Source organism: Triturus cristatus, chromosome 7 (genome assembly GCF_964204655.1).
Source record: "Triturus cristatus chromosome 7, aTriCri1.1, whole genome shotgun sequence".
Taxonomy (NCBI): Eukaryota; Metazoa; Chordata; class Amphibia; order Caudata; family Salamandridae; genus Triturus; species Triturus cristatus.
In genome coordinates this window covers 196,424,341-196,446,930 of record NC_140590.1, presented here as the reverse complement: position 1 = coordinate 196,446,930, position 22,590 = coordinate 196,424,341, and the positions used below count along the sequence as shown (strand labels likewise).

At 48.4% G+C, this 22,590-nt stretch overlaps 1 protein-coding gene across 1 annotated transcript in view; it reads right to left on the bottom strand.

Annotated features, from left to right (window-relative positions):
- Window positions 1-22,590, bottom strand: part of LOC146809207 (putative methyltransferase DDB_G0268948) — a 283,255-nt gene that overhangs the window by 91,169 nt on the left and 169,496 nt on the right. The gene's annotated exons all lie outside the window — the stretch shown is intronic.

The window sequence follows — 22,590 nt, the reverse complement described above, 5'->3', positions numbered from 1 at the left end:
ACTTTTCAGATTTTTTTTAAAAAGCCCATGTCCAGACTGCTTTTTCAGACCACCACCATGTGTATCCTCGGTGACTGCCTACACTCCAGCAAGGGCAACCAGCCTTAGTGATGCTGAATGTATTTGCATTACAGATTGAAACCTCAAAACCCCACTCGCTTCTAAATACTGTGCATGATTCCACATGGTAAGCAGCTGGGTGTGTGCTAAGAGTCTGCTTCTTCCCTCAAAAAATCGCTCCCCCTTTTTCCTACTAACGCAACTGTGAAATCACCAGAGCAAAACGCAATAAATCTCTGCCTGTAATTCCTATTTGCACACAGAGTCATGTTTTCACATTAGTCCCAAAACGAAATTTCTTTGCCAATTTGAATGCACACTTACTGCTCTTTTTTTTTGGCAAGTGAAAATCACTTTTACAGACTGACACATTATGAAACCACTTTTCAGATTTTTTTAAAAAAGCCCATGTCCAGACTGCTTTTTCAGACCACCACCATGTGTATCCTCGGTGACTGCCTACACTCCAGCAAGGGCAACCAGCCTTAGTGATGCTGAATGTATTTGCATTACAGACTGAAACCTGAAAACCCCACTCGCTTGTAAATACTGTGCATGATTATACATGGAAAGGAGCTGGGTGTGTGCTAAGAGTCTGCTTCTTCCCCCAAAAAATCGCTCCCCCTTTTTCCTACTAATGCAACTGTGAAATCACCAGAGCAAAACGCAATAAATCTCTGCCTGTAAATCCTATTTGCACACAGAGTCATGTTTTCACATTAGTCCCAAAACGAAATTTCTTTGCCAATTTGAAAGCACACTTACTGCTCTTTTTTTTGGGCAAGTGAAAATCACTTTTACAGACTGACACATTATGAAACCACTTTTCAGTTTTTTTAAAAAGCCCATGTCCAGACTGCTTTTTCAGACCACCACCATGTGTATCCTCGGTGACTGCCTACACTCCAGCAAGGGCAACCAGCCTTAGTGATGCTGAATGTATTTGCATTACAGACTGAAACCTCAAAACCCCACTCGCTTCTAAATACTGTGCATGATTCCACATGGTAAGCAGCTGGGTGTGTGCTAAGAGTCTGCTTCTTCCCCCAAAAACTTGCTCCCCCTTTTTCCTACTAATGCAACTGTGAAATCACCAGAGCAAAACGCAATAAATCTCTGCCTGTAATTCCTATTTGCACACAGAGTCATGTTTTCACATTAGTCACAAAATGAAATTTCTTTGCCAATTTGAATGCACACTTACTGCTCTTTTTTTTGGCAAGTGAAAATCACTTTTACAGACTGACACATTATGAAACCACTTTTCAGATTTTTTTAAAAAAGCCCATGTCCAGACTGCTTTTTCAGACCACCACCATGTGTATCCTCGGTGACTGCCTTCACTCCAGCAAGGGCAACCAGCCTTAGTGATGCTGAATGTATTTGCATTACAGACTGAAACCTCAAAACCCCACTCGCTTCTAAATACTGTGCATGATTCCACATGGTAAGCAGCTGGGTGTGTGCTAAGAGTCTGCTTCTTCCCCCAAAAAATCGCTCCCCCTTTTTCCTACTAATGCAACTGTGAAATCACCAGAGCAAAACGCAATAAATCTCTGCCTGTAATTCCTATTTGCACACAGAGTCATGTTTTCACATTAGTCCCAAAACGAAATTTCTTTGCCAATTTGAATGCACACTTACTGCTCTTTTTTTTTGGCAAGTGAAAATCACTTTTACAGACTGACACATTATGAAACCACTTTTCAGATTTTTTTAAAAAAGCCCATGTCCAGACTGCTTTTTCAGACCACCACCATGTGTATCCTCGGTGACTGCCTTCACTCCAGCAAGGGCAACCAGCCTTAGTGATGCTGAATGTATTTGCATTACAGACTGAAACCTCAAAACCCCACTCGCTTCTAAATACTGTGCATGATTATACATAGAAAGGAGCTGGGTGTGTGCTAAGAGTCTGCTTCTTCCCCCAAAAAATCGCTCCCCCTTTTTCCTACTAATGCAACTGTGAAATCACCAGAGCAAAACGCAATAAATCTCTGCCTGTAATTCCTATTTGCACACAGAGTCATGTTTTCACATTAGTCACAAAACGAAATTTCTTTGCCAATTTAAATGCACACTTACTGCTCTTTTTTTTTGGCAAGTGAAAATCACTTTTACAGACTGACACATTATGAATCCACTTTTTAGATTTTTTTAAAAAGCCCATGTCCAAACTGCTTTTTCAGACCACCACCATGTGTATCCTCGGTGACTGCCTACACTCCAGCAAGGGCAACCAGCCTTAGTGATGCTGAATGTATTTGCATTACTGACTGCAACCTCAAACCCTTAAAGTATTCCTTATTTTTACCAGTACACCTTAATTTATCATGAAAAAATAGTCCATATTATTTTACATGTTCCTCACATTTAAATTTCTCCCAAAACAGAAAATAATAAACACAACTTCTACAAAAGGAATTCCAATTCTATTATTCATTTCTTAATTTACCATATACATCCCCTCTCAAACTCATAACTCACCTTTAAAATTAGTTAGTTGTGAAAGAAATGTGGCACTCAAACAGCAGATTATCAGAGCCAGGATCTCTGTTCTCTACACCTCTCTCCTCTCAGCAGAACCAGAAAATGGCAAAGTTTCCCTCTATTTTTCCACACATATACATGTAAGTTTCAAATCTCAGTGCTTCCCCCTTTTTTTCAAATGTAATCACACATTTCTATTGGTTGAAAACCAACCCTTTTCTTAAAGTACCCTTCCCCCAACTTGACTTCTGCCTGCTACCATAGCAACACCTCATGGAACACTGGTGTGTGGAGTTAGGTCAGAAGTTCGCCAAACAATGTTTCAATTCCACAGAGCAAGAGTGCTTGACTTTTCAAACCTTACAGCAAATCCATAGTACTGTTCTTTGGTAACACATTTTTCTGTACCAATACAAAACATGCTTCTATCAATTTACACATACAGCCTAGTTTTTAGTGTAGAATGGTATGAAACAGCCAATCAGTTCTTTTTTTTAAAAAAAAAATATGTATGCCTCCATTTCCAAACTGTTTTTCATTACTTTTTCCCATTCTACTGAATTACACCTCCTGAGTGCATCCAGATCTCCTTTGAAGATGTTCACAGTGTGGATTGTAGGGCACAGCTATGTCTTCTGGAGTGAAAAGTTTGCAGAGAAAACAGGTATGGTGAGAGACCTTGCTTTGCCAAATGTAGACATTAAATGGATTGGTCAGAGAGGGTTAAAGTGGCACCAATTGATGCCATTGGTGAAATCCTTCATGCAAAACCAACACCCTGACCTCATAATAGTGCACTGTGGTGGCAATGACCTAGGCACTTTGACTGGGGTAGGTCTGGAAATGCTTATGAAGGACACCATTGCACAACTGTTTTCTCTTTTCCCTAAAACTGCCTTTGTGTTTTCCAACATATGCCAAAGGCAAAAATGGAACTGGTCCAATCATTTCTGTCCGCAAATTGACAAAGCAAGGAAGCACGTCAACAAATCTGTTTCTGCTTTCCTCCGTGACTATGGTATGGGTGCCATTTACCACAACAACTTGCGTTATGACATGCAAGACATTTATAGAGGAGATGGTGTGCACTTCAATGATGAAGGGAACAGAGTCTTCCTCTTGAACCTTAGACTCTGCATCGGTACTTACTTGTAGGTACCACTTAAAAAAACACTTCCTAAACACAACGGCTCTTTTTAGAGCCCCCTAATATCTAAACTCTTAAATCTGCATTTCATTTCTTTTTTAATTTTTTTTTTCTACCGTACGCTTACCGTAAGCTTACCGTACCCGTACCCCGTGATTTTTTTAAAAATCAATAAATGTTTTCTTTGTACTTTTCTGTCCTTCTTTGACCCCCACACAAATGTAAGGGGGTCTGTAACTCTCCTCCTTGCCCCCTTTTCTTGTTTTCACTCTTTTTTTTCTGAGTGAAACACACAAAATGGCGGCCGCCGCTTCCTGGTTTCGGCCGATTCGAATGTTCACTAAGATCTAAGAGCCAATCAGAATCGCGCTCGCGCACGCCACCGTACGCGTACGGTAAGCTTACGGTAAGCGTACCGTAAGCTGGCTCAGATATATATATTGATTTAAAGGCTATTTTCTCAGAATCTACTGAACAGATTTACACCAAACCTACAAAAGGCACTTCCTTGACCTAGGGACTACCTCTCTGCCAAATTTCTAGTAATTCTGTTCAGCTGTTCGGGCTGTAGCCCTGTCTAAAGGTCCTATGGAAAAATGCATGGGAAAAACGCGTTTTGGGACCCCCCTTTTATCTCAGCCCCTGCTTGACGAATCCCCCCGAGACTTTCAGGGTAGGAGAGGAGCGTAGCGCCCCACCTATTTTGAGAAATTCGCGAGGATTCGTCGACCGGCGCAAAAGTTATTCAAAATAGAATGTTGCGGATTTCCTATGGAAAAGGGGTCCTAACTATAACTACATACTGGCGACCGCCAGTAGGTAATATATATATATATATATATATATATTATTTTTTTATGGAGTTTTATATAGCGCGAACATGACCCAAAGGTATCCGGAATCAGAGCACTTTACAAAGCACCAGTTGCATTACATGAGGACACATTCATTATTGTTAGGCACAGGGAGATTAAGTGATTTGCCCAGAATCATAGGATGTTTAGCTTCATTGCCCAGACTCGAACACAGTTCCCCAGATTCGAGGTCGACTGCTGTAGGAGAGTAGGATCTGCTTCACATGTTTACCCTCACTTTTTGCTGGTGTTTCACTGTTTTTCGACTTTAGTCTGGCTGAGTGCTCTGACGTCCTGCACTGGGGCCACACTTGGTGTCCCTGTGCATAGTCCAGCTCAAACCGGTTCAGGGGCTTCCAGCCCCTGCTCTGGCGTGAAACTGAACAAAGGAAATGGGTGTAGCCACCGCTCTTTCCAAACCCACCCACAGGTGGGTCCCCAGAGTATGTCCAACCCCCTACCTTAGTATAAGTATGGGACCCCAGTTCGAAGGATTTTGGATTACCCTGGTTTACTCCTGGTCACCGTGCATTTCTGCAAGTGCATTGACTTCTCAACGTCTCTTAAAGTCATGATTGGGCTAACTTGTAGCCCCTACCTCGAGCACTGAATCTACCGAAGATTGTCGGCCTTGTCATTCCGAGTGACCCGTGGGCCGCCATTTTGTGTTTCGCCTCAAGGTCCCTTTGCAATCCCTGGTCCGTTGACTGGCGGGTCCCTGAGGGGGTAACTTTGTATTTCCTTGGGCTTCCATGGTTGCTCCAGACGTGCCCTGACTCCCAACCAAGTGGTGAGTCTTCCAGACCTTGCTGGGCTGCACCAAATCATTTCTTCTCTTTTTGCTTGGGTTGCTGTTGCCAAGGCTTGTTGTGTCCAATCCGGGCACCGACACTGCAGCACTCCACATCCTTCATGGGACAGCTCAAATCCAGCTCATGGTCATCCTCGACACCTCCTGGTCCTCGTGGCTGAAGAGTCAAGCTTCCCCTCTGTCACCTGAAATCACCCGACATCGGTGGGCATCTGCTCATCGCCTTCCTGGTCACTGGCTAGTGACCCAGACTCTGTCCCCTCTGCTTTCAGGTTCTTCTCATCTTCGATCCAGGCTTGGATCTCTTCGGACACTTTGCATCTTCACGGCAGCAGCACTTCTTCGCCAGCTCCCATTGAAATCGACGACGCGACACCAAAAGACACCTATGCACCCGGCTTCCCTGAGTGAGGTAACACGAGTACTCCGTTGCTCCCGTGGGTGCTAGCCCAAGAACATCCTAAGTCCAAAAGGGTTTGGTCCTGATTCATTTCTAAGTGTCCCTAATCTTTAAAAATTAACCGTGACTTTCCCCATAGAAGCTAACGGTAGCTCGCGGCTGTGTTCACACACTGCACACGGCCCCGTGGGTCCCCTGTGTCACTACCTTGGGTGGTTCCTTGGGGTCCCAGCGATTCTACAGGCCTTAGGCCTTGTGTCTAGTTAAGCCGTGGTTCTTATACCACTATTTTAGTATATGGTTTGGCTCGCCCCTAGGGCCTGACGTGTATTTGTGCTATTTTACTGTGATTATTCAAGTGTAACTTATGTGTTTTGACCTCTAGTCTCATAAAGAGAATAGGAGGGTGTGTTTAGTAATAAATACATATATTTTATATACATACCTGGTGTGGATATCTTTCATTTAGTAACTCAAGAGATCATAGACTGGTAAAACAAGCTGCTTAACATTCCTTCAAGACTTAGCCTGAAGGCTGCTCTCCATAGCTACCACTAGGATAGCTTTCAATAAAGGTTGTCTTTAACCTATACCAATATGGGGTTGTTTGGACTGATACAAGGTGCCCACTAGAACTAGTGGACAGCATATATCAGGCCAACTTCTCACATTGGTGGCAGCGGTGGGATTCCAGCTTGCTATTGTTTTACCATATAATCTCAATTGAGTAACTAACTGAAAACCACTAAAGGTACCCTAGGTACATATAATACAAGCTAGATATACAGTAAGTTCTACTGAACTTAGAGTTGTGTGTTAAGGGATAGCACACCCTTTCTACAACTCAAAAGAGTTTAGTAGCCCACACTAGGGTAGGTGGTGCAATACACCACACCACATTAGTAATGTCTAATCAGCCAGGAACCAGTGTGTCCCTGCAAGAAGCCACTGGGCTTCTCCCCTATAAATATGAGGATCTCACCTTTGCTCAGCTTAGGACCTTATGTTCAATTAGGAAGCTGAAGACAGACAAAAGCCCAACCACCCAGCATCTCTTGGAGATACTCAGGCTGGATGATCTCTTAGACTCTAGTGGGTCTGATGGGGTAGGCAGAGTGGGTGGGGAAACAATGGAGGGTGGACCCAGGGGAGGAAACTCCCCTGACCCAACCTCTGCTGCTAACCAGACTGGTGACAATGATCAGGATCTGGTGAACCCAGCTCCCCTGGATGAAGATGAGGGAGAGGAGCACAATGGCCCTCTCGTTGTCCCTCCAGGAAGAGTTGAAAGAAGGGTTAGAAGGGATAAATCTCTCTCAAGGGAGTCTGTCCATTCTACCTCATCTATAGGGACCTCTGTTTCTTCTCACAGAGGGAGGGAAACCTCCCAGGAGAGGAGAGAGAGACTGCTGCAGTATGAGCAAGCTCAGTATAACCTTAGAAAGTAACGGTTAGCCCTAGATAAGGAAGCCCTAGAGCTCAACAGAGCTAGAAAAAAAGAGGGACCAGAGTCCCTTGGTGGCAGCAGCTTCCCTAGAGATAGGGAGAGGTCTTATGACCATAGCAACCTGAATAAGATTGTTCCTCCCTACCAGAGTGGGGATGACATCCACAAATGGATAACTGCCTTGGAGAGGGCCTGTAAGGTACAGACGGTCCCCCAGGAGCAGTGGGCAGCAATCTTATGGTTCTCCTTTGTAGACAAAGGTAGAGATAAGCTCCTCACTGTAAGAGAAGAGGATGCTGATGATTACCAGGTCTTGAAAAGTGCACTGATAGATGGGTTTGGCCTAACCACTGAACAATACAGGTTAAAGTTCAGGGATATGCAAAATGCACAAAATCAGGACTGGGTGGACTTTGTGGATTGTTCTCCTAAGGCTCTGGAAGGTTGGTTATTGGGCAGTAAGGTGTGTGACTTCATAGGATTGTACAATCTGATAATGAGGGAGCAGATTCTTAATGAGTGTCAAAATCAGCTGTTGCACCAGTACCTGGTAGACTCAGATCTGACCTCTCCCCAAGATTTGGGAAAGAAGGCAGACAAGTGGGTCAGAACCAGGGTGAGGCAGAAGGTACAGAACCAAAGTGGTGAACCCAAGAAGCAAGATTCTAAGAACTCTGACAAGGGTGGTGAGAAGGGTAAAGACCAGAAGTCTTCACAAGGGCCCCAACAATCTTCTTCAGGTGAGTATTCACAGTCTAACAAAGGGAAAGGCCAAAAGAAACCTTGGTGCAAAGTCTGTAAGCAAAAGACACACTGGACCAGTGATTGCACCAAGTCCAAAGAGAATACTCCAGCCACCACCAATGCCCCTAAGGTACATGTTCTCCCTAGGGCAGTTACAATTGGTGGTGGGAGTACACAAGCTAAGGGTTTAATAGGGTTGACCCTGGGATCTGAGTTGGGTTCTGGCGAAGTCAGAAAAACCACTCAGGCTGTTCTTGTCTGTGATGGGGGCATGGATATGACCCCCTCTGTGAGTCCCAGTAACTTGGGCAAGTACAGGTAACAGCCTTTTATCAACGGAGTACAGGCTTGGGCATTCAGGGACACAGGAGCAAGTGTCACAATGGTGACAAAAGATCTTGTAAATCCTGGGCAGATTATACTTGGTGAAATGTACCAAGTGACCAATGCTAGCAATGTCAGAACAGACCATTCTCTGGCAGTTGTTAACTTCTCCTGGGGAGGGGTAACTGGCCTTAAGAAGGTTGTGGTAAGTGCAGACGTACCAGTAAAGTGCTTGCTTGGCAATGATCTAGAGTCTTCAGCTTGGGCTGAAGTGGAGCTCAGGACCCATGCAGAAATGTTAGGGATCCATGCACATGTCTTTGCTGTGACTAGGTCACAGGCTAAAATGTCAAAAGCTGGACAGGCCCTGGATTCTGGAATAATGGACCAGGTGCCTCCCAAGAGGAAGAGCAGTATGGTTAAAGCAGTGCCTTCCCACCTGACTCCGAATGCTGATCAGTCTCCTCAGGGAGATGATCTTGAGCCTGAAGAAGGAACTGTCCCAGAGGAGCTTGAACCTGATCAGGTTGAGTTCCTTGGGACAGGGGGCCCTTCAAGGTCTGATCTGAGCCAGGAGCAGAAAACCTGCCCCTCTCTTGGACCCCTCAGAAAGCAAGCTGCTGGTGAGGCTGCTGGGAATGTAAGAGGCACCCATAATGTTTATTGGGATGATGGACTCCTTTACTCAGAGAGTAGAAACCCCAAGCCTGGTGCATCCAGGAGGTTGGTTATACCTCTGAAGTTTAGGGGTTTCCTGCTGACACTAGCCCAGGATATTCCCCTAGCAGGACACCTGGGCCAGAACAAGACTTGGGACAGAATTGATCCTCACTTTCATTGGCCCCACATGTCTGAAGACATTAAGGAGTTGTGTCACTCCTGTGTGACCTGCCAAGCCAGTGGCAAGGCAGGTAGAACCACAAAGGCCCCCCTGATACCACTACCTGTGGTGGGGTTCCCTTTGAGAGGGTGGGGATTAACATTGTTGGTCCCATGGATCCTCAGACAGCATCTGGGCACAGGTTTATACTGGTGGTGGTGGATCATGCCACCAGGTACCCAGAAGCAATTCCCCTAAGGACCACTACAGCACCTGTGTTGGCAAGTGCTCTCTTGAGTGTATTCTCAAGAGTAGGCTTTCCTAAGGAGATAGTATCTGAGAGAGATGCAAACGTTATGTTAAGTTACTTAACTGCTATGTGGAAGGAGTGTAGAGTGAACTACAAGATCACCACACCCTATCACCCAGAATGCAATGGTTTAGTTGAAAGTTTCAACAAAACCTTAAAGGACATGATTAAAGGACTCCCAGAAAAGCTTAGGCGAAGATGGGGCATACTCTTACCCTGCCTTTTATTTGCATACTGGGAGGTGCCTCAAAAGGGGGTTGGTTACAGCTCATTTGAACTTTTGTTTGGTCACCCTGTTAGGGGTTTGTTGTATCTGGTTAAGTAAGGATGGGAGTTACCTCTCAAGCCCCCCAAACAGGACATAGTGGACTATGTACTTGGTCTCCGCTCCCGGATGGCTGAGTATATGAAAAAGGCAACCAAAAAACATTGAGGCTAGCCAGAAATTGCAAAAATCCTGGCATGACCAAAAGGCTGTACTGACTGTGTACCAGCCAGGAAGGAAAGTATGGGTTTTGGAGCCTGTGGCTCCTGCAACCCTCCAGGACAATTGGAGGGGCCCCCATACAATTGTTGAGCAGAAAGGGGAGGTCACCTACTTGGTAGACCTTGGAACCCCTAGGAGTCCCCACAGGGTACTTCATGTCAATAGACTAAAACCATATGTTGCCGGGGCAGACATGGGCTTGCTCATGGCTACTGATGAAGGACAGGAGGAAGAGAGTGACCCAGTCCCTGACCTGCTTTCTCAGAACCCTGATGATGGGTCAGTTGATGGTGTAGCCTTGGCAGGCAGCCTCAATGCCCAGCAGCAAACTGACTGCAGAAAACTTCTTAGCCAGTTCAGACATATGTTTTCTCTGATCCTAAGTCAGACCTCCTGGTGCACTCATGAAGTGGGCACTGGGGACGGTCTGTTTGTGAAGAATAAGATCTACAGGCAACCTGACCATGTCAGGGACTGTATAAGGACAGAAGTCCAAAAGATGTTGTATTTGGGAGTTATTGAACCCTCAGATAGCCCTTGGGCTAGTCCAGTAGTCCTGGTACCTAAACTTCACACCAAAGATGGCAAGAGAGAAATTAGGTTTTGTGTGGACTACAGGGGTCTCAATGCAGTCACTAGGACTGATGCTCATCCCATCGCCAGGGCAGATGAGCTAATAGATACTTTGGCCTCAGCCAAGTTTCTAAGCACATTTGACCTGACAGCTGGCTACTTGCAGATCAGGCTAGCTGATGATGCAAAGCCAAAGACAGCATTTTCTACCCCTAGTGGGCACTATCAATTTGTGGTAATGCCCTTTGGTTTGAAGAACACACCTGCCACTTTCCAAAGGTTGGTGAATCAAGTCCTTACAGGCTTGGAAGACTATAGTGCAGCATATCTAGATGATATTGCTGTCTTTAGCTCCACCCAAAGGAGGGAGGATCACCTGGTCCACCAAAGGAATGTTTTGGAGGCCCTGAAAAAAGCAGGCCTAACTATCAAGGCTACTAAGTGCCAGATAGGGCAGAGTCAGGTTGTGTACCTGGGCCACCATGTAGGTGGAGGCCAGGTTCAACCATTACAGAGCAAAATCCAGACCATAATGGACTGGGTTGCTCCAACTACCCAGACTCAGGTGAGAGCCTTCTGAGGCCTGACTGGGTACTATCGAAGGTTTGTCAAGGGGTATGGATCAATAGTGACACCCCTGAATGACTTAACCTCTAACAAAATGCCCATAAAGGTTCAGTGGACAGCTAGCTGTCAAAAGGCATTTGGTGACCTGAAGCAGGCCATGTGCACTGCTCCCATTCTGCAAAGTCCTGACTACTCCAAAAAGTTCATTGTCCAAACAGATGCATCTGAGTTGGGGGTAGGGGATGTACTGTCACAGTTGAATGATGAAGGTCAGGATCAACCAGTAGCTTTCATAAGCAGAAGGTTGACCCCCAGAGAGAAACGTTGGTCAGCCATTGAGAGGGAGGCCTTTGCTGTGATTTAGGCTTTGAAGAGGTTGAGGCCATACTTATTTGGTACTCACTTCATTGTTCAGACAGACCATAAGCCCCTCTTATTGCTAAAGTAAATGAAGGGTGAAAATACCAAATTGCTCAGGTGGTCCATTTCCCTACAGAGGATGGACTATACAGTGGAACATAGACCTGGGAGTAACCATGCCAATGCAGATGGACTCTCCATATATTTCCACTTAGAACATGAAGACTCAACTGATCAAGGTTAGTTTAATGTCCCTGCGTTGGGGGGGTGTAGGGGAGTAGGATATGCTTCACATGTTTACCCTCACTTTTTGCTGGTGTTTCACTGTTTTTCGACTTTAGTCTGGCTGGGACCCTGCTATTCAGGGTTCCAGCCTAGCTGCTTCCTCTATAAAATGATTCCATGTACTTTAGGTACAGTTCAGATTGGATCTGAGGTGCCCTTATAAGTCCCTAGTATATGGTATACTATGTACCCAGGGCATAGGTACCCCAGAGGCGTACCAGGGGCTGAAGCATGTATTATGCCACCCCTGGAAAGCCACCCAAAATGACACCACAGGTCTGCTACTGCAGCCTGGGTAAGGTGGTGCATGCACCCCTTACTGAGATATAGGTTCTCTATATTTCACCATATACTGCACATACAAACCTATCAGTCACCCCTATGGCAGTCCTTATCAGGTTAGCCTGACCATATACTCTTAAGTGCATTATATCTTAAACGGTTAATGCTAACTTTGGACTGGCTGCACGGAAACATGTCGTGTTTGGTGTCAAACACCTTGGAATCATACTCCCACACCAGTAACTGGTGTGGAAGTATGATCCCACCCTTCTAGAGGGAGAGACATGACAGCACTGGTACACCCGGTAGAAACTTAACAGAGCCCTGGCATCACAAAATGGATGCTGCAGCCACAGACACAAGTCTGACCTCCTACTGACCTATTTCTGCAAGTGCATTGACTTCTCGACGACTCTTGAAGTTGTGCTTGGGCTAACTTGTAGCCCCCACCTCGAGCACTGAATCCACTGAAGATTGTCGGCCTGGTCATTCTAATTGACCCGTGGGCCGCCATTTTGTGTTTTGCCTCGAGATCCCTTCGCGATCCCTGGTCCGTTGACTGGCGGGTCCCTGAGGAGGTAACTTTGTATTTCCTTGGGCTTCCCTGGTGTCCTGACTCCCAACCAAGTGGTGAGTCTCCCAGACCTTGCTGGTCTGCACCGAAGCATTTCTTCTCTTTCTGCTTGGGTTGCTGTTGCCAAGGCTTGTTGTGTCCAATCTGGGCACCGATGCTGCAGCACTCGACATCCTTTGTGGGACAGCTCGAATCCAGCTCCTGGTTGTCCTTGACGCCTCCTGGTCCTCGTGGCTGAAGAGTCAAGCTTCACCTCTTTCACCTGAAATCACCCGACATCGGTGGGCATCTGCTCAGCGCCTTCCTGGTCACTGGCTAGTGACCCAGACTGTCCCCTCTGCTTTCAGGTTCTTCTCACCTTCGATCCAGGCTTGGCTCTCTTCAAACACTTTGCATCTTCACGGCAGCAGCACTTCTTCGCCAGCTCCCATTGAAATCGACGACGCGACCCGACACCAAAAGACACCTATGCACCCGGCTTCCCTGGGTGAGGTAATACGAGTACTCCAGTGCTCCCTAAGTCCAAAAGGGTTTGGTCCTGACTCATTTCTAAGTGTCTCTAATCTTTAAAAATCTAACCCTGACTTTCCCCATTGAAGCTAACGGGAGCTCGCGGCAGTGTTCACACACTGCACACGGCCCCCCGTGGGTCCCCTGTGTCACTACCTTGGGTGGTTCCTTGGGGTCCCAGCGATTCTACAGGCTCTAGGCCTTGTGTCTAGTTAAGTCGTCGTTCTTATACCACTATTTTAGTATATGGTTTTGCTCGCACCTAGGGCCTGACGTGTATTTGTGCTATTTTACTGTGATTATTCAAGTGTAACTTATGTGTTTTGACATCTAGTCTCATAAAGAGACTATGAGGGTGTGTTTAGTAATAAATACATATATTTTATATATATACCTGGTGTGGATATCTTTCATTTAGTGACTCAAGAGATCATAGACTGGTAAAACAAGCTGCTTTATATTCCTTCAAGACTTAGCCTGAAGGCTGCTCTCCATATCTACCACAAGGATAGCTTTCAATAAACGTTGTCTTTAACCTATACCAATAAGGGGTTGTTTGGATTGATACAAGGTGCCCACTAGAACTAGTGGACAGCATATATCAGGCCAACTTCTCACAACCGCCCTAGCCGCTTGGCCTACTCCTCTCCCAAATCACCAACTACGAGGAACCACAATGAGTTCCAACCTTTTTTGGGGTGGGTTCACAGGCGACCAAGTCGGTTGAACACTGGGTAACACTTGGAATGACAGAATACATTATTGGGGAATATATATAGATGATATTCATGTGATACTGACAAGATCTTGCACAGAATTAGATGAGTTTTTTTATCTATCTGAATCTTTAGCTTTATGCCCACTACAACACTGAATTGATAGTATTATTAGATATTAAACTGCATGAGGAAAATTGTTAGACCTCGACCTTTCTGCAGGGTCATCCCCAAAACCATTGTGTTCACCATTTTGGATCTTTAATTTGTTTGGTTGGCATTAGGACTCTGTGCACACTACCACTGGTAACCAGTGGTAAGGTGCTTGTGTTCGCTCTCTAAAACACAGTAAAACTGACCTACACCAGATTGAACATTCAATTTAATTTTAAGTTTTTATTATATGGTATTGCATTTTCCCAGGGCTTGCAAATAAAATGCTACTAGTGCGGCTCCAGCAATAATTGTGCTACCCACTACAATAGCGCTTTAAACATGTCCCAGGCCTGCCATTGCAGCCTGTAGTGTAGTTGTTAACTGTCATTTCAACCTAGGAAACCTTTTGCCAGGCCTAAATCTTCCATTTTATGACATATAAGTCACTTCTAGAGAAGGACTTTAAACCCCATAGGACATGGTGCATTGTATTTTAAAAGTAGAACATGTTTTCCTAAGTTTTATTTGTCCTAGTAGTGAAACAAACTCTCAAATTTGTGTCTCAATACTGTAAGGTCTATCTTTCCCATTGGATAAAATGTTATTACCTCATTACATTAAATACGTTATTACATTTGATTGGGATCAGATAGGAATGTCTAATTTGGACTTAAACTAATTGTAATTTAAAATACTCTTTAATTGTAATCAAACTCCTCACCCTCACCTACAAATCCCTCAACAACTTCAGACCCAAATACCTCAACAACCGAGTATGTTTCCACGCACCCAAGATGAACCTCCGCTCCGCCGACCTCGCCCTAGCAGAGGTCCCCCACATCCACAGAAGCAGAACGGGCGGGAGAGCTTTCTCCTACATCGCAGCTAAAACCTGGAATGAGCTCCTGGTCAGCATCAGACACTCCCCAACCCTCCACACGTTCAGGAAAGACCTCAAGACCTGGCTCTTCGACTGACCCAGAGCTGCTTGCCCCCCCAGCTCCTTGAGACCCTCGCGGGTGAGTAGCGTGCTCTATAAACCACTGATTGATTGATTGATTGATTGATTGATTGATTGATTGATTGATTGATTGATTGAATGGTAAAATCATATTTTAAGTCAGATTTCTGAAAATGCCACTTTCTAAAAAACGGGCATTTCCTTTCTCCTTACAGTATGGTTTCTGCTGCCTGTATCCTGAGTCACATGATTGTGAAGGGCTCTTCTGTTCAGATTTGTGCATTCCTCCCAGGGAGTGAGATAAAGGGAGACTTTGTTTTGGCAGGATAGGTGATCCTGCCAGGATGTCTGAGGGCAGAGCTGTTCCCTACCCCACTTGCACTTCAAATGGCTTGCCTCCAACACACACAAAGGAACCTGGCACTGTTTTTGTCACCACTGACTTCTTGAAACCTTGTCAGGGAAAAAGTAGAACTTTCCAGAATCAGATGTGGGGCCAGCCTAAAAAATTCCCCCACTTCAAAAGCTGGCACCAGGTATATTTATTGGACCTCCTGGACCAGTCTTAAGTACATTCCTGGACCTTTGGAAGAGTTCGGAATGACTGTCTTGTAGCCTAGAGGACTACCCCTTTGCTTCAGGACAACTGGACCATCTCCTTGAACACAGGACCACCAGAAGGGACACCAAGGGCTAGTTGACTGGACCCCTGTGAGAGCTAAAGGGAAATAACAAGCTCTAGGGACCTTGAACCTGCCCTGGCCTCTGCTGGAGTAAGTCCTAATCCCACAAGTTGTGCCCGTCAGGTCCTGGATCTTTGGAAGTGGTTATAGAGGTTCTGTTCCTGCCTAACCCTAAAAGTTGGGACATAAAAAATTTGTCGCCAAAAAGTGCCCTGGCAGAAGGCCTATCTGCCAGCCAATTGGCCCTAGGTGCATAACCGATTGGCCTGACTTCACTGTTGTTCGGGCAATGTTCTTCTTAACTGCAATTGCAAATCCAGTTCAGCTGAACCTTTCGGTGAAGGCACCATGCCTTATGGAGCCCTCGTTGGCTCCAGCCTGCAGCTTCATCCTGCTCGAGATTTTTGATTTCCAGAAAAGTGACAAATTCCCATGGTTAAAATCCTTACTGTGACTCTATCCAGTGGCTCCCCGATAGTGATGCTTCCTCCTTTGACACCGACTCCTGCCTTACCGTGCTGAATTCTAACTTTTCTTCAGGATCTATTCTAAGTCCAGACAAAAGCCAAGACCATGAACCAACCAATGTTAGGTTAAGCCTGACTGATGTCATGCCAAGCTACAAAAGGGTTAAGCACAGGTTAATTAAGTGACTTTTGTGGTTCACCCTGGACAGAATTGTGGTTGTTGCCTGAGTGAAGCTTCCACCAATACCCCCATTTAATACAATGATGATAATCTTCAGAGCAGGATGTTCAGTAAAGAGTTCTCGTGCAACTCAGGTATTACATGCAAATAGCTCTCATCCTAAAGCTTAGATCAGAGAGATCTTATATGGGGAAACGGTGAGAACATGGATGAATTTTACTGATCACTACTGCAAACTGGTTCACCAATCTAAGTAGAGGGTTGTGAAAGTTGTAGTATCTGAAATGTGCTTTGGATAAGGAGAAATGTTTTAAATTCAATTGTGGTCCTGAATTTATGGTTGACACAAATATGACACAGCTCTAAGTATGATATGCATGATTTAGGTTCTGTTTGTGATAAAATCTATGTAGGCAACACCATAAGAGTGAATAATGAAAGGATGTCAGAACATTACAGGGACATCAGTAAAGAAACACTAGGTATCCCATAGCAATTCACTTGCTCAATAGAGGGCAAATTCACAGGATTCAATTTTCATGGCATAGAGCAAATACCCACTGACCACAGAAACTGCAACAGAGAGCTTAGATTACATAGCAAGGGCCTCTGGATTATGTTGAGTCAGAACTTAATATAGACCATGTGTTTCAGTATTTTTCTAGGACTAATTAACCGGTAAATGAATTTGAAATGTACCAGTGATCTGCGTTTTTTAGAGAAATCATTTTTATTGATTTTCATAGCAACAATATCAGTGCACAGGTATAACCATACAATAACTAGGAACTGCTGAGTGCCCCCTGGCCATACGTATCCATATCATGCCCCATAGGTGATTCAGATGCTCCATGTCCGACCAATGGGAAGCACCCCCCTGCCCCTCCTGTATCCCCACCTCCCCTCCCCTCCGCCGCCCCCTCCCACCTCCCCCCCTGCGGCAGCTGCAAAGCGTCCGAGGAAAAAAAAAGAAAAAAAAGGGGTCAACATCAGTCTGGAGAGCGCCGAGACCCCCCCGATCACCCTCAGTGTTGCTGCGGCGCCCTGCCCCTCCTCTCGCCCGGCGTCTGTCAGGTCTGGAAGAGACGCAAAGCCCTCAGAGTGGGCGGATAGACCGCTGCCGGTAGGCCCTTAGATAGGAAAGCCAGCAAGGCGCCCCATGACTCCTCAAAAGCGGAGGGATCATCCCGAAAGCACACCGCCAGCCGCTCCATCGAGAGCAAGCGCCACAGGCGGGCGTGCCACAGTGACATAGCGGGAGCACCCTGTTTCTTCCATGCCGCTGCCACTGTGAGTTTAGCCGCCCCCACGCAGAGCCACCAGATAACCTTATCCCCTCTGGACACCCCCTCCCAATCCGCCCCCCGCAGACCCAGGATCACATGAGCGATCTCTCCCGGGGGTGTAAAGCCCAGGATCTCTTTAATCTGCGCTAGAATTTCGGCCCAGAAAGGTTGAATGCTGGGGCAGTCCCACCATATGTGTTTGAAATCCCCGAGGAGGCCACAACCCCGCCAGCAGAGTGCAGAAGTCCCCGGAAAGATCCTAGCCAGTTTTGTGGGGTATAGATACCAATCAAAAATAGTTTTGTAGTGCGCCTCCCTCAGACCTACCGATAAGTTATGTCGGGGTATATCCCGTCACAATCCCTTCCATTCCGCTTCTGATATCTCTCTCCCCAAGAGGTGCTCCCAGAATTCCATATATCTGCCCCTGGGTGTATGCAGTGTGTTCAGCAGCATCCTATAGAGCGTCGAGATCGCCCCCTTCATTGAACCCGCCCGCGTTAGAACCAGTTTCTCCATGTCAGTGAGGCTCCGGCATCCCGCCTCCCGTAGCGGTGTCGCCGTGGCCCAATGCTTTAGCTGCAAATAGCGGAAGTGCTCACTGTTGGGAACTCCAAACTCACTTCTACAATTCTGAAACGTGCGGAACTCCCCCTTGTCAAATAGGTCCGACAGCTTGAGGCACCCCCCGTCACGCCACTCATCAAAAGGACCCTCGTCTCTGGCGGGTGGGAAGGCCGGATTGAAATGTATCGGGTTGTATGGTGAAGGGAATGTCGTCCACCCCTCCCTCCTTGTGACCCTGTCCCATACCTCTAGCGTAGTGCGCGTCGGCGTGCTAAGATATGCATTCGGCGGTCTGTCTCTCCTCGGTTTCCACAGAAGATCCCAAATCGACCTGCCGGCTATCGCGCGGTCCATATGAAGCCAATGCTTCTCCGATTCACGCGCTGTCCATTCCAATGTGACCCTCAGTTGGGCCGCCTGATAGTAAAGCTCAAAGTCCGGCAGCCCCAACCCACCTTCCGCCCTCTGCTTCCGAAGCACTGTAAAAGGGAGCCGTGCCCTCCCCCCCTGCCACACGAACTTAGTGATCATCGTCTTCAACTGCGGGAGAAACGTTCTCTCCAGCGAGATCGGTAAGGCCTGAAACAGGTATAGGACCTGAGGCAGCACCATCATCTTCACCGCGTTGATGCGCCCCAACCAGGATATATACAAAGGTTTCCACCTCCGCAGCTCCTGCCGCAAGTGCGGCAAAACTGTGGTGTAGTTGGCTCCGTATAGCCCCGAAACCGTCGGCATGAGCTGCACCCCTAAATATTGTAGCGAGTGCTGCGCCCAAGAAAGCGTCGTCTCGGATTTCAGCGAGGCGACCTCCGCTCTCGAGAGAGTAAGATTGAGTATATAGGACTTGGACATATTGACCTTAAAGCCCGCCACCTTCTCGAAGTCCTGCAGTTCCCCCCGCACCGCGGGGAGAGAGACCCGTGGCTCCCCCAGGGTTAGTAGGACATCATCCGCGAAGAGGGAGATTTTGTGATCCTCCCCGCCAAATCGTATCCCTTGAATGGATGCATTCTCTCTCACCCGAATGGCAAGTGGCTCTATGCTGAGGGCGAAGAGCAGAGGGGACAGCGGGCACCCCTGTCTGGTACCTCTAGTCAAGTGGAAGGGCTCGGAAGGTGTCCCGTTGACCACCACTCTCGCGGAAGGATGGCAGTAGTTGGCACGCACCATCTCTATAAAGGCGTCCCCGAACCCAAATTTCTGCAAGGTCAAGAAGAGGAAGGACCAATCCATGCGATCAAACGCTTTTTCAGCGTCTAACCCGACCAGCACCGCTGGAATCTTGAATCGAGTTGTTTTTTCTATAATGTGGATTGTACGCCGTATATTATCGTGTGTCTGGCGCCCTTTAATGAAGCCCGACTGATCCGGGTGGATCAATCGAGGCAGCAGGTCATCCAAGCGTCGAGCTAAGATCATGGAGTAGAGCTTGGCGTCCAGGTACAGAAGGACTATGGGGCGATAGGACGCGCACAACTGCGGATCCTTGCCCGTTTTCGGCAGGACCGTAATCACCGCCTCCGCCATAGACATGGAAACCCGGGCCTCCTTCGCCACCGCCCGAAACAGCGCCGTCAGGTGCGGGGTTAGTTCGTCTACAAAATGCTTATAAAAATGTGCGGTATAGCCGTCCGGGCCCGGCGCCTTGTGGAGCTTGAGCCGCATGATAGCATTCCGCACTTCCTCCCCCGAAATGGGTTCTTCCAGCCGCGTCCTGTCCGGCGCTGAAAGCTGGGGGCACTCCACCCCATCTAGATAAGCCTTTTGGAGGTCCTGCGCAAGCGAGTCCCCCCTGTACAGCTCACCATAAAAATCCCGAAAGGCTCTGGTCTTTGCCGCTTCCTCGTGCATGACCCGTGCCGGACCAGCCCGAATGCCTCCCACATATGATTTTGCACGCTGGACTCTAAGCTTACGTGCCAACTGCGAGCCCACTTTGTCCCCTTGTTCATACCCGGCGCGTCGAAGCCTCAGCAAGGTATATTCCGCCCTGGCGCTGTAAATCGCCCGCAATTTACCCCGCACCGCCGTAAGTTGTCGCTGTAAGGCGCGAGTGGGCTTATCTTTGTGTCTACCCTCCAACCCCTGGAGCTCCTTCTCCAGTGTCTCCCGCTCCAGCGCCTGCTGTCTCCGCAGCGACGCCTGCAGCTGGATGCACTTGCCCCTCAGCACCGCCTTAAACGCGTCCCACGTATTTTGATATGTGGTATCCGCTGGTGGGTTGCCCTGAAAATACTCCTCTATGGCCTCCGTCAGCTCCACCCTCCGTACCTGGTCTCTCAAGAGGGCCCCGGGGAAGTACCATCTGCCACGTCCCTGTCCCTGCACTCCCCAGCTCAGCTCCAAGAGAACCATCCCATGATCCGAGACCGAAATGGGGAGAATCTGCGCCCCCGTCGCCTTCCCCACTAACGCTTGGCTTATGAAAATGTAGTCTATACAAGTGTAAGTCCGGTGAACGTGGGAATAGAAAGTATAGTCCTTCGCCGTCTCGTGTAAGGCCCACCACCCATCCTGTAGACCCAGGGAGTCGAAGCGCTCCTTGACACGATTGGGAAACACAGATGTCCTGACCCCCGCAGTGTGGGAGCCATCAAGGAGTCCATCCCACACGCAATTAAAGTCCCCCATCAGAATTATGGGGCCTTCCGCAAACCCGCCCAAAGACTCCAACAAACGCGCCGTGAACCCCGCCTGGCCCGTGTTCGGAGCATACACAACTGCAATTGTGCATAGTTGGCCCTGCAACCTCCCCTTGGGCATGAGCCACCTCCCCTCCTTATCCCTGTGGGAGTCCACCACCTGAAAGGGCGTGGAGCTGTGGAACAGTACCGCCACCCCATTATGTTTGGTGTTGGCCGTTGAATGAAAGATCTGCGGGTACGCCCTGTGTTTAAGCCGACCCACATCCTCCTTTTTAAGGTGCATTTCCTGCAGGGCGACCACCCTAACCTGCCTGTCCGCAATGTACTTTAGGACCCGATGTCTCTTCTGGGGCGCGTTCAAGCCCTTCACGTTCCATGTAGCCCATGTCACCATCTTAAGTGGCCATACCCCTCCCCGCTCTGCACTTGTGTATTAGAAACCCCCCCCCTCCGCCATGTGTTGTGGAACCCACCTGTGCCAGACCTCAGTTTCCCCCCGCTCCTGCCCCGCCACGCCGCCCCTCCCAAATCCCTTACCGTGTCGTCGTTGCAGCCTGCCGTAGTCACCCCCCTCCCCAACCCCATCCCCCCCCCTCCCGCCCTCCCCCAGCAAAACGTCCCGACCATGGAACCCCACAACCCTTGGGTAGTTCCAGGGAAAGTAACCAAGACCCAACCCCATCGAACTCCAAACCTCACCAACGTGCTCCGCAACCGGCGGAGCAGCAACATCATGTGTACTAGACAAAGGGCTCTAGAGCAAAAACAAAAACCTCAGTGTCCATGTAACCGCGGTGTTCCCGTGGAGACAACCGCAACTCTCGCTGGACTCGTTGCAGTCCTGGCACCATCCACCTGGGGCCGCCGCGTGGGTATTCGAGCCCCTCCCGTCCGGGGGGCCCCCCGCTGTCGCGCCCGGCCAGCATCCCGTTGAATCCCGTGGCACCTCCACGCAGCCTCTACTCACGGCTGGGCCCTCCTCGCTGGCGCTGCGCCCTGCGCCACTGCTCCTCCCGTGATCCCGCTGCCATTGTTCCGGACGGCCCGGGGCCTCCACCATCCTCTGATTCAGCGGTGAGGCCCAGGATACGCAACCCCTCCTTCAGCTCCGTGATGTGGTGTCTCTTATTTTGCAGTTCAAAGCTGAGCCCGAAGGGGTATGTCCAGCGATAGCGCACATTGTCCTCCCTGAGTTTGCTAGTCACCGGGCGGAGCTGCTGCCTCCGCACGAGAGTGGCCTGCGACAAGTCCTGGAATAGCGAACAACTGTGGCCCTGGAACGTGACCTCCTTCTTCTTCCTAGCTGCTTCCAGGATGGCCTCCTTGACCGGGAAGGCGTGCAGCTTCGCCAGGACGTCCCTAGGTCTCCTGCGGTCTCCATGCGCCGGTGGTCCGACCCTGTGCACCCGTTCCAGCTTTATTTTCAGGTCCGGTCGGTTCACCACCTCCCCAAAAAGGCCGATAATGAACGCCTCCAGGTCCGGACCCACCGCGCCCTCTTCCAAGTCTCTCACCCGTATATTCTCCCTCCGGGTACGGTTCTCCAAATCCTCCAGCTTCAGGGTAGATTGCACCAACTGAGCACGAAGCTCAGCACACTCCGCTCGGGAGACCAGAGAGGCGCTATCCAGGGCCTGCACCTTCTCCTCCACCTCCAAGACTCGAGACCCCACGGCGTCCACGTCACGGCGCAGATCGCCGAGCTTCTCCGTTAGGTCCCCCCGCAATTGGTCCAGGCCCGCGTGGAGGTCCCGTTTAAGCTCGTCACAGAGATCCTTCTTGAAGTCCCGAAGCGTGGCCACCAGGTCGTCCTTCGTCAAGGCCATGTCTTCTCTCCCGCCCGCACCTCCCTCGTCAGTGGGGCCAGAGAGCGCCTGGAA